We start from the raw sequence: 12,592 nt of genomic DNA, 5'->3' as shown, positions 1-12,592 counted from the left end.
CAATATTTTCATTTATTTTTGAATCAATACTAACATTTTAAAAGGGCCAAACATTCGATATTACGCTCTTTTGAAATGTTAGACCTGATTAAAAAGAATCTAAATATTTTTCTAGTTTTCAAAAAGATCGGAAAATTTTACAAAGGTTACCTATTTTAAAATTGAAAATCGGACCATTATTTGCTAAGATATCGAAATTTGAAAATAATGGGTTGTTTGGGTGAGACAATTTTCCTGTTTTTTTTCTATAATAGGAATGGACAATTATGGATACTAAAGGAAATATGCCCATTTTAAGCCTAATAAGCAGACGTATTTGAATGATGCTGGATAATCTGGATTGTTCCTTGAAATTCACTTAAACCAAATACACCAGCGAGTAGAGCAACTTTTTGTGAGCATTTCTGTTTATTTTCACTTTTATTAAAAGTTATGCTATTCCTTTTACAAGCATTTAAAAAAATATTTCAAAAACGCATTCTAATCAGTCGTGTGCATTGGGCCACGCCCATTTTTCAATTTTCAGCTTAGTTCTTTTTTTCTTCCAGCGCTCTTTTGGGTCTGCTTAGTGCTGCCAAAATTGATGAAATTTTAAGCGAACACTCACGAAAAGTAGCATTTATAGAGAAAGTTTCCTGGCAGCACTTGCTCACTCCAACAGGCGCTGCACCAGCATGTTGGTGGTGTTGGTGGCCACCCTTTGTTCTTTATTTGCCGTCGCTCGGTTTTCTTCAGCCTTCGATTGGAATGGGTGGTCAAAATTGAAACGTCAAAAGACTTAGCGCGTTTGTTTTTTTTATGGCGCTTGCTAATTATTTACATGTTTCGGGATTATTTTTCAAGTGAGTGACTAACTAATGTGCAAAAGAACATGTTGCCGGTAGTTGGAAGCAATTTTATATCTTAAGCGCTTTGAAATCGTTAGCGCAAGTGAAAAGATATTGTAGATGTGTATGCCACCAAAATGATGAGAAATGATCTCGGAAAATCGTAATTATGATCAAAAGTGCATTAAATTTGATCTTTTTGGCCAGTAAATGGCATAAATTTGCGTGCTTACCCGAGGCGGTGCTGTTGTTGGTACGTTTATAGCCTAAATAGTATTTTTGGAGCTTTAATCGAGCATCAAACTCTCCATATGACGAAGATAGGTGTTGATTAGAAAGGGTATTTTTCCCCTATTTTAAAAAGTAAAAATTTTACGTTGAATGGCAACAATTTGACCTTCTATCGGATATGGAAGTAAAACGTCGGTTAATTTGCGTAAAAGAGGTTTTGGGTGACTCACCACACATAACCTTCGGACGCCTAGAAATGAGCAGAAACTTGCAACAGAGACCACAAAAGACCCGGGGGTCGTTAAAGTGGATTGCTTTGCTTTTTTTGGCTATAATTTGAAAACGGCGCACCTAATCAAAAAAATTTAAAGAACTTTTCGATTGCAAATTCAATTTTAATACAAATGAGGTCAGAAAGTACAAGCATTAATTTTTTTACAAAAATAACAAATTTAAAAAAAAATTATAACTCGTCGGCAAAATTTTGGTCAATGCATCTTAATGGCTTAAAAGATGTGGGGTTTTTGTCCCTTAAAACACAAAAAAAAAATTAAAAGACACGGATTTAAGGAAATTTAATTTTTGTGAAAAAAAGTTAACAAATTTTTTTTTTTTTCCGTGTACCTATTTTTTATGAATAGTCCTCATCAATACCTTGAACTTTGCCGAAGACACCAAATCAATCATTTTTTTTGGAAAAGTTACAGATTTTCGCATATTTACGAAGGTACCATTTTTGTATGAACAGTTGCCAAAATTGTATGGAGATTTGTATGGGTGATAGTGATAGGGAAGGGACCATCCATAAACCACGTGGACACCTTAGGGGGGGGGGGGTTGCGATTGTCCACGCTCCATTCAAAAAAGATTTGTTTTGTATGTAAATTGTCCACGAGGGGAGGAGGTGGGGGGTCTGAGATTTCAAAAAAGTGATCACGTGGTTTATGGATGGTTCCGAAGGGCCCCACATTGTTTGATCCATATAAAAAGTACAAGAAATAAAAATGGTCGAAATCGGCCGATATCGTAGAGAATTGACAAAATTTTAATTCACTATCATAACTCAATTCCCCCCATAAAGGCCCTTAGCATTCAGAGGTCCAATGTTAAAGTTCCTTCGATTTTTTTAATTCCTGAGCAGACGGAAATAACTTAGGAATAACATTTTTTGATATTTGATACTTGGCCAAAAACATTTTAAGTTATTTATAGCAGAATTTGTTATTCGTCTTTATAATTTTTTGTTATTGGATTGTTATTGTAATAACAGACTAATAACATTTTTAGTCATTCTTTCAACAAATCTTTGTTATTATTTTTTGTTATTTTAACAACTAATCCGATCATCCTAATTACAGTTGCCAGTATTCTTCCATAACAAAAAATGTTATTCCAAAGTTGTTTTGGCTCTCCAATAACCAATAACAAATTTTGTTATGATAACATAAACTGTTATTAAACTATTATGCAAAAATGGTGTTTTCAAGAATATTCCACATTACTTTTTGTTATTTTAACAGTATTTGTTATTGAAATGGCATGAATTTTGTTATTACCGTCTGCCCGGGTTTCCAGAAAATTTCGAAAAAATATTTATAGACTTGCAAGCAATGTAAAAAAAGACTCAAAATTTCACAATTGTCTCAACAATCTAATTAAAAGTGGATTTATCTCAAAATTAAAAAAAAAATAATAATGGTCATATATTTAATTCTAAGAAGGAACATGAGTTTAAGGGCAATGTTTAAATTAAATTCTGAATGTTTAACAAAAATTTATGAAGCACAGGTAATTTATGGACACATGCCAAAATGTGCTCTAATTCAACATCCGACAACTAAACTAGACAAGGTCAACAATCGCCTTCCACGTGACTCCAAACTAGTCCGTTTAGAACCCCCTCATTATAATGAGCTTCCTAACTATAGCACATAGCTCCCGAGGGTCGAAAATCGGGATTTCCACTGATCGGACAAAGCTGAAACCTGCCACCCTTCAGCGAATTAATCTGCTTAGTTCTAGCTAGCAGCAGTGTAACATGAGCTGCCCTTTGGCCGGCATTTGGTTCGAAACTATCGCTAGCCCTTAACCCCATTCATCAATGGTCCAGGGGATTTGATGTTTTGCCGGGTAAGCACCAGCCATTAATTTCGTTTGAATTTATGCAAATTTCGACTCTCTAATTAAAATGATTTACTACTTTTGGGGTTCGTTTCAGGGATTGAACTATGGTGTAGGTCAAAGTTTGCCCAATACTTGTTAAGCTTGTTTCACGATTCTTTTTTCCATCTTTAATTATTTATGAACTTCCAAAACGCTCGTTCATACTCGTTAAACACCTGGAATTCCACCATCTTTGTTCGCAAATGTTGCCCCAACATTGTTTCAAAATTTCAACAAGTAGACACATTGTCACAGAGGCTTTTCTTCTTTTTCCAAAACAATCCCCGGAAACCCCATTCACCAAAAGTCCACCCAAATGTCACTGCTGCTGCTGGTGCTGGCATGCAACAATGACGGGTTTGCTCCTATTTTTTCACCGTACAATCCCGGGATTATTAATTTTTAACCAGCTTAAGCGCTGACCACAACCGAACCTGGAGGTTTTCCACCAAGCCTGAACCAGCCCCCATCCCGCAAAACTGCTGTGAAATATTTTCACGGTGAACATTGTGTGGAATAGTGGGTGTGTGTGTGTTCGTGAGCGCGATTCACAATTAATTTTATAGAGCAAAATAAATCTCATTAGGCCTGGCGCAGACTGGCCGTCAACTCTCTCTCCGTTGAGCATTATTCAAAATATTTGCGGTTTCCTGTTTCCCGGGTGGTTTTGGGGGGAAAATTTACGTGGAATGCGGTACCGTACGGTGAGGAATCACAAATCTTTTGTAATTTGAAAAGGGAAAGAAGCAACAATTCTGATTAAATCTTGGAAGCCTAAATTTTTACAAATTAAAGGAAAGCTTTGAAAACTAATCCAAATTTTATTTAATGTTTTTGTCTCCTGGACAAGGTCGAAAAATATAAAAAATGAGCGAATTAAATGTATTCTGATTAGACTCGAATGTGGCATTACAGTTCTTTAGCCATAATTATAAGACCTGTATTTATTTTGCAATTGGTTCTATCCGAAGTTGGTCGATCCACGAAATTTATTGAATATGGATTTGAAATCGGATTTCTGTTCATTGTTAATCGAACTTAAAATACCATGCTTCTCCACAGAAATGAGTTCCCAGTACATTTTGCCAGAGACGAATGGTGCTTTAATTTTTCGCATTCGCATTCGCATGGAGTTGCCAGAGACGAATGGTGCTTTAATGTACTCAAACAGAACATATTTTAGAAAATAATCATATCTCATAATATGATTTCTTTCTGGATTTGTTAGGAGAAACATTTTTAAAAATCATGAATTTACCCAAAGTCAAAATGGGAATTTTGTTTGCTTTATTTGCTTAGTATTCAACAATGTTTTTGTCTTCCTCACCTCAATAAAAAAATATAAAATCACTAGAAAAATGAACATCTTTATTTGACCTCGTAGACCCACCATCATGTATACCTATCGACTCAGAATCAAATTCTGAACAAATGTCTGTGCGTGTGTATGTCTGTAAGTCCGTGCACCGAAAAATATGCACACGATTATCTCCGACCTGGCTGTACCGATTTGGACCGTTTTGGTCTCATTCGATCCGTCTTGGGGTCGCACAAGACCCTAGTGAATATTATGAAGTTTAGAAAAGCACTTCAAAAGTTATGCTAAAAATCGATTTTGACTTAAGTCCGAAAGATTTCAAAAAGGGTGTTTTTCGTAAGAAACCCCGTCATTTTATACATTTTTAGAAAGGTATTGAAAAGACCTTTCTAACGAGTCCAAAACATTGAAGATCTGACAACCCTATCAAAAGTTATAAGCACTTAAGTGTTATTTATACACTTTTCAGAGGCCGGATCTCAGATATTTTGATGAAAATGTTGTCCGGATCTGTCATGCGATCCATCGTTTGATGGGTAATCAAAAGACCTTTTTAATGAGTCCTAAAGATTGAAGGTCTGACAACCCTATCAAAAGTTATGAGCACTTAAATGTTCATTATACACTTTTTTGAAGCCGAATTTCAGATAATTTGATAAAAATAAGTGTTATTTATACATGTTTTTGAGGCTGTGCAGTGTATTCACTTTTTAAATGTGAGGAAGGCACCAACCACCTAAAGGTGAATTTAGTAACGTTTTTTTATGTTTTCGTATTTTCTATTAATAGCCTTAACAGTTTTCTTTTGCAAAACAGCTTGATAAAAAACGCAGATTTTAAACCAACCCATTCCAAATAGGACCACACTAATCGCTGAACAGATACAGGTCTGATTATTTTAGAAAATGATCTTTCTTGCCAAATTTGACCCAAATCGGAAAACTTTTGTTTTGGATTTTGCTGGATTGACGCGAAATCGCTATAATGTTTATTTAATACAATTGAATTGAAAATTGATATTTCAAAATAAACTTTCAAAATAAATTGAATAAGTTTAACGAAAATTTCTGAAAAATATTTGACTTTAACCTTCTACAACCCAAACCTGGCTTCGATCTTAAAAAATCGCAAAAAATCAATTTTTCAACCAATTTTTGACTTGAAAAAAAAAGCATTGGAAAGAATCACTTTTAAAATTTTAGTAAATTTTATGGTTGGAAGTTGGACTTGTTTTATGTGACTTTGCCAATGCTTTAGGGGACGAATTTGGTTGTATTTTTTACTTACATTTCGAATATTTTTAGTAAAAAGAAATATGCAGTAATGTTCGTAGTGGCCCAGGCTATGCCTCTACGCATTTTTTTTTTTTTTTTTTTACTATTTAAATAATAATGATGCCATTCTATAGCAGAAAATGTGAAAAACAAGCAGAAATTGAAAAAGTGACTTTTAAAACATGAAAAAATAATATAGGCAAAATGTAATAATAGGAGTTGGCAGAATAGGCCAAATACTACTTAATACTAGAAATATTTAGATTTTCGAAAATAATGGGTTCTATCACTTCTTAAACTTTCATGATTTGAGCGAGCTGCAGAAGATTCACAACACTAAATGGACGACATCACAATTATTTGCAGTTTTTCAATAAACTTTATGATATCGTGGAACTTGATGTTTAATCTGTTCAGTTAATTATTTTAATATCGCATTTCACTAGAGGGTGACGTGCGGGATTTCCCGAGAAAAAATCCCGGGAAATTGGCCATCCTGGGAAATTTGGTCTAGACTCCCGGGAATTTTGATACTTATAAATATGGACGCAAAAAAATTAAAAATTCATTCAGTAAAACAGAAAAGTAAAATTCCATACACAAAAAACTAACATAAAGGGCACCAAGGCAGAAAAATCATTCATTGTTTAAGTTGAGTTATTTTTTATAATGTTTAAAAAAGCCTGTTTGTCATATTCGGTTCAGTTTTCCTTGTAACTATAAATGTTTCTTTACTGCAAATTGACAAAACAACTTTGAAATTTAGCTTAAGATTTTTGTTTGTCTTATAGCAAAAATCCCGATCTTGCAGATTAATAACTATTGTTTAAGTTTTGTAAAAAAAAAAACAAATAACAAGTTGAAGTCTAAATCATTCAGTGAGAGTTTAGAATCGAAAAAATGATTCGGTACAGTTTTGATCCCCAACAAAGCATTAAAATTAAATTGAACCAGAAGATTTGGATAGTTTTTTTAAAAAGAAGATAGTATTCCACAAAATAACTGAAATTTTGATATCAAACTTACATTGTGTTGACTGTTTGATAACTATCATTAAGTCAACATCATCAGTGTCTTGTGAACCTTCGTGGTGAACGGACACTAGAGCTGCGGTATTTTTTACTACCTAAGCTCAGAGTTATTTCAAACAAAATTCACAGTCTTTTTAAAGACTACCTGAGTTACTTTCCAAAATTCTAAACAGTCTTTTCAAGACTAACCCCACCTGAAATTTTGTTGTATTTTACAAACGAAGCCATCTTTTTAAGAGAACTTTGATTGCAAAATGCGTCAAAACAAAGGTAAACGCAAATCTTCTGAAGATTTGATCGTTACGTCGGTGAAGCGTTTGAACGCTAAACCGGCTAACGGAAACAGAAAAAGAAAACAGCCTCTTCTGAGGTCTGATTCTGATTCTGAAAGTGAGGTCAATCCTCCAATTCCATTGACAAACAGTTTCGGTGTTTTATCCGAAACTGTTGACAAGGATCCTTCTCCTCGTACTGAGCCTTCTGCCGTCGAGAAACGAGTAAAGGCTCCGCCAATTGTTGTGACTTCCGTCTCCGATTTGGCCAGCTTTCGAACGCAACTGAAAAATTGCAAAGAAACTTGCAATTTGAAGGTTTCGTTCCAGCTTGGTCGAAGAGGAGAATGTCGCTTGTTGACGGAATCTTTACAAGATCACCAAACTTTTGTTGGTTATTTGAAAAACCACAAACACAATTTCTACACGTATGAGACCAAGAATGCTCGTCCATTCAAGGCGGTCCTGAAAGGTTTCTCCAACGACTTGTCGGTGGATGAGATCAAAAATGAACTTAAGGTGTTGCTTGGCTTTACCCCATCCCAAGTAATACCAATGAAGAAAAAATCAAACGGGAATATTTCTCGCTTTGGTTTGACTTCACAATTTTATCTGATTCATTTCAACAGAAATGAAATCAACAATTTGAAACTTTTGGACAAGGTTCAGTTTTTGTTCCATGTACGGGTAAAGTGGGAGCATTTTAAGAAACATGGCGGTAATGGCCAGAATCTGACCCAGTGCCGGCGTTGCCAGGCATTCGGTCACGGTACTGATCATTGCGCCATGGTTCCAAAATGCATGGTTTGCGGGGATTCTTCTCACGACAAGGACAATTGTCCCGTGAAAGAAGTCACCCAATTTAAATGTGCAAATTGTGGTGGAAATCACAAATCAAATTTTTGGGATTGCCCCATCAGAAAAAAGGTTTTGGATTCTCGTGCTAAGCATCAGCCGAAATCCAAACCGAAATTTTCTCAAAGTCAGGTTGTACCTGCATCTTTAAATCAAACGTTCGTGCTGTCTCACTCGAACAATGCTAGAAATACCCCTACCGTGGAAAAGTTAGGTAACACTAATGATATTTCTTATGCCAACGTCGTTTCGGGTTCGGGTTCATCCACGAATTTTAAATCCTCTACCAATATTCCTGAAATTGGTCAGGTACCTCAAATCTCATTTGAAAATGTTTCTGCTGGCAACGCTATGGGATCTTCTGATCTCGGCGATGTTACGTTTGAAAAAATGACTTTTTTGCAAAACTCACTGTTTGGTTTGATTCAAACAATGAGTAATGCTACATCCATGATGGAAGCAATCCAGATTGGATTAAAATTTGCGAATGATGTTGTTCTTACCTTGAAGTTTAATCATGGATCTAAGTAATTCCATCAATATTATGAATTTTAATGCTCGCTCTTTAAAAGCGAAAGAAAATGAATTTTTCAACTTTTTACGAGTTCATAACGTGCATGTTGCTGTTATAACCGAAACATTTTTAAAAACTGGCACTTATTTGAAAAGTGATCCAGATTATAAAGTTATAACCAATAACAGAATGAATCGAAATGGCGGTGGAGTTGCAATAGTTATCCACCGTAGTATGACTTATAGCACTTTACGTGACTTTAAGTTGAAAGTTATTGAAAGTTTGGGCATTGAACTTGAAACTTCTTTTGGGAAAATTATGATTGCAGCTGCATATTTGCCATTCCAATGCACTGGGGAAAATAAAAATTATTTCAAAGGGGATTTGAATAAACTTACTCGGCATAGATCTCGATTTTTGATCATCGGTGATTTTAATGCCAAACACCAATCTTGGAATAATTCAAAAGTAAATTCCAATGGTAAAATTCTATTCAGAGATTGCACTTCTGGTCTTTATTCGGTTTTATACCCGAATGGGCCAACTTGCTTTTCTTCTGTTAGAAATCCATCAACAATTGATTTGGTTTTGACAAATCAAAGTCAGTATTGTGGTCCTTTAGTGACTCATGCTGATTTTGATTCTGATCATCTTCCAGTAACTTTTTCAATTTCTCATGAAGCAGTTACCAGACCCAATAGTTCTGTGTTTAATTACCACAAAGCTAATTGGGACAGGTATCAGCATCATATTGAGAATAATTTAAATCATGATTTTGTTTTAGAAACCAAAGCTGATATTGATTCAGCCTTGGAATCTTTAACTAATGCAATTTTGGATGCTAGGAATATTGCTATTCCTAAAGTCCAAGTCAAATTTGATTCTCCCATTATTGATGACGATCTTCAGCTTTTGATTCGTCTGAAAAATGTTCGCCGAAGACAGTATCAACGTTCTCGTGATCCTGCACTGAAGCGAATTCAAAAAGATTTGCAAAAGGTTATTGACCACAGATTCACTCTCCTCCGAAATGAAAAGTTCGCAAGAGATGTCGAACAAATTAAACCTTATTCCAAACCTTTTTGGAAACTTTCAAAGGTTCTTAAGAAACCTCAAAAACCAATCCCTTCTTTAAAAGATGGTGATAATATTCTATTAACAAATGGGGAGAAAGCTCAAAAACTTGCCCAGCAGTTTGAGAGTGCTCATAATTTCAACTTAAATGTTTTGAGTCCTATTGAAGATCAAATTTCAATAGAATTTCAGAATATAACTGAACAAGAATTTTCATCAGATGAAGTTTTTAATACGGATCTGAATGAAATAAAATCTATTATCAAAAAATTTAAAAATATGAAAGCCCCTGGTGAGGATGGCATTTTTTACATTTTAATTAAAAAATTACCTGAAGCAACTTTAAGTAGCTTGGTCAAAATTTGCAACAAATGTTTTGATTTGGCATATTTTCCCAGTAGTTGGAAAAATGCTAAAGTAGTTCCGATTTTGAAACCGGATAAAAATCCTGCTGAAGCCTCAAGCTATCGGCCCATTAGTTTGCTTTCATCTATTAGTAAATTATTCGAAAGAATAATTCTTAATAGAATGATGACGCACATTAATGAAAATTCAATTTTCGCTGATGAGCAGTTTGGATTTCGCCTTGGGCATTCAACTACTCATCAGCTGTTGAGAGTTTCAAATTTGATTCGAAGCAACAAATCTGAGGGCTATTCTACTGGCGCTGCTCTTCTAGACATAGAAAAAGCATTTGACAGTGTTTGGCATAAAGGTTTGATTGCGAAATTAAAAAGGTTTAATTTTCCGATTTATATCGTGAAAATTATCCAAAATTATTTGACGGATCGTACTCTGCAGGTATGTTATCAGAACAGCAAATCTGATCAACTACCTGTACGTGCCGGCGTCCCTCAAGGAAGCATTTTGGGTCCAATTTTATACAATATTTTTACTTCTGACTTGCCTGATTTGCCCCCAGGATGTCAGAAATCACTATTTGCTGATGATACAAGCATCTCCGCCAAAGGTAGAAGCCTTCGTGTCATCACAAGAAGATTACAAAAAAGCTTGGATATTTTCAATTCTTATTTGAAAGAATGGAAAATTACTCCAAATGCTGCAAAAACTCAACTTATTATTTTCCCTCACAAACCAAGGGCTGATTTTCTTAAACCAAAAAGTCATCACATTATAAAGATGAATGAGGTAAATTTAAAGTGGGAGGATAAAGTGAAATATCTTGGACTTGCTTTTGACAAAAACCTTACTTACAAGGATCACATTGAAAGTATCCAGGTTAAATGTAACAAATATATTAAATGTTTGTATCCACTTATAAACAGGAATTCTAGACTTTGTCTCAAGAATAAACTGTTAATTTATAAACAAATTTTCAGACCTGCCATGCTTTATGCTGTGCCGATCTGGACAAGCTGTTGCTTAACCAGGAAGAAAAAACTTCAGAGGATTCAGAACAAAATTCTGAAAATGATTCTGAAACTTCCTCCTTGGTTCAGCACCAGTGAACTTCATCAATTAGCCGAAGTTGACACTTTGGATGTTATGTCCAATAAGATAATTGATGCATTTCGACAAAAATCATTGCAGTCTTCAGCTGCATTGATCCGCTCTTTATATAGTTTATAAGTTAGTTTTAAGGTATCCCTTTTCCCTTTTGTACATGTAGGACCTCCTACATTTGAAATCACTGAATAGCGAAAGCTACAATATTTCATGAATAAATGAAAGTTGCTAGTATTTAAAATTGAGGTGAAAAGTCATCGATTGTGATTGGACACTCAATAATATTTTAACTGAATGAATGTACATGGAAGAGAAAATCTAAATAAATATAAATAAAAAAAAAAAAAAAAAAGTCAACATCATATTAAATTTATTCAAGTGTTATAAATTTGTTATAATTCTTCTAAATTTTTAATGATTTTGCAAAAAAAAATGCAACTCTCGATTCCCGGGAAATTTAAAATCTCGAGAATCGTCTCGCTCTACATTTCACCCTATTTAAATTTTTGGCAGTTGAAAATTAATATTTAACTGCCGTCAAAAAAGATTCTTAATACATTCAAATAGAAACTCATACTATCTCATAGAAATTGAAACAATTTTTCCTAAAGCTGACATTCACAATCTACGTGGAGAGTTTTAGGATACCCCCTCCACATTGGGAGTATAAAATGTTTGTCTTGACACTCAAAATTTTCAAAATATTTTTTTTTCGAGGAGATCAGACAATTTTAAAAATGTTTCATTTAAAATGTTTGTTTAACTAAGTTTACTCACTTTTAATAAAATGTATATTAATTTGAGATTGAGTAAACTAAAAGTTCCAGGCTTGATAAAATTCATTAGTCATTGATTTTTCCATAAAATAAAAACTTTGGAATCCACCAAAATCATTTATATACAACATTTTTGAATTATAATTTAATAACACATAAAACTTGTATTTAAAAAACTTATCTTAATTGTTCTAAAATTTTCAACAGAACCCGATAATGCGGTTCGTTTTCCGATATCAATTCATTTTCTTTGAGACAAATCATGACACTTTGAGCGTTGTGAAATTAGCTTACTTATCAATGTTTTCTAACTAACTATTGATAATTTCAAATTTGGTTGGAAACCACTTCATGGGGTACTTTGAGCACTTCTTTACGAAGCTCGGGATTGTTCCATACCATACCGTTTGTATTTAATTCGTAATTTTCATTTTGCTGAAAAATCTTCAACCTATCAATCTGACCCCAGCTATCAAAGTTACCACGGTTTCCCGAGCAGATGGAAAATAACTTGGGAATAACGTTTTTTTACATTTGAAAATACTAGGCCAATAACATTTTATGTTATTTATAACAAGATTTGTTATTCGTCGGTATGATTTTTTTTTATTATTGGATTGTTATTGTAATTACAGACTAATAACAATTACAGTTATTCTTCGAACAAATCTTTGTTATTATTTTTATTATTTTAACAACTAATCCGATCATCCCAATAACAGTTGGAGGTATTCTTCCATATCAACAAATGTTATTCCAAAGTTGTTTTGGCTGTTATTAAACTCTTATG

The 12,592-nt window shown here is 34.0% G+C and overlaps 1 protein-coding gene across 1 annotated transcript in view; it reads right to left on the bottom strand.

Moving 5' to 3' along the window:
* LOC120414196 (uncharacterized) overlaps positions 1–12,592 on the bottom strand; it is a 260,154-nt gene that overhangs the window by 26,123 nt on the left and 221,439 nt on the right. The window lies entirely within an intron of this gene.

This window comes from Culex pipiens, chromosome 3 (genome assembly GCF_016801865.2).
Source record: "Culex pipiens pallens isolate TS chromosome 3, TS_CPP_V2, whole genome shotgun sequence".
Classification (NCBI taxonomy): Eukaryota; Metazoa; Arthropoda; class Insecta; order Diptera; family Culicidae; genus Culex; species Culex pipiens.
Note: the sequence above shows the minus strand (reverse complement) of the source record. Positions and strands in the feature narration are given on the sequence as shown.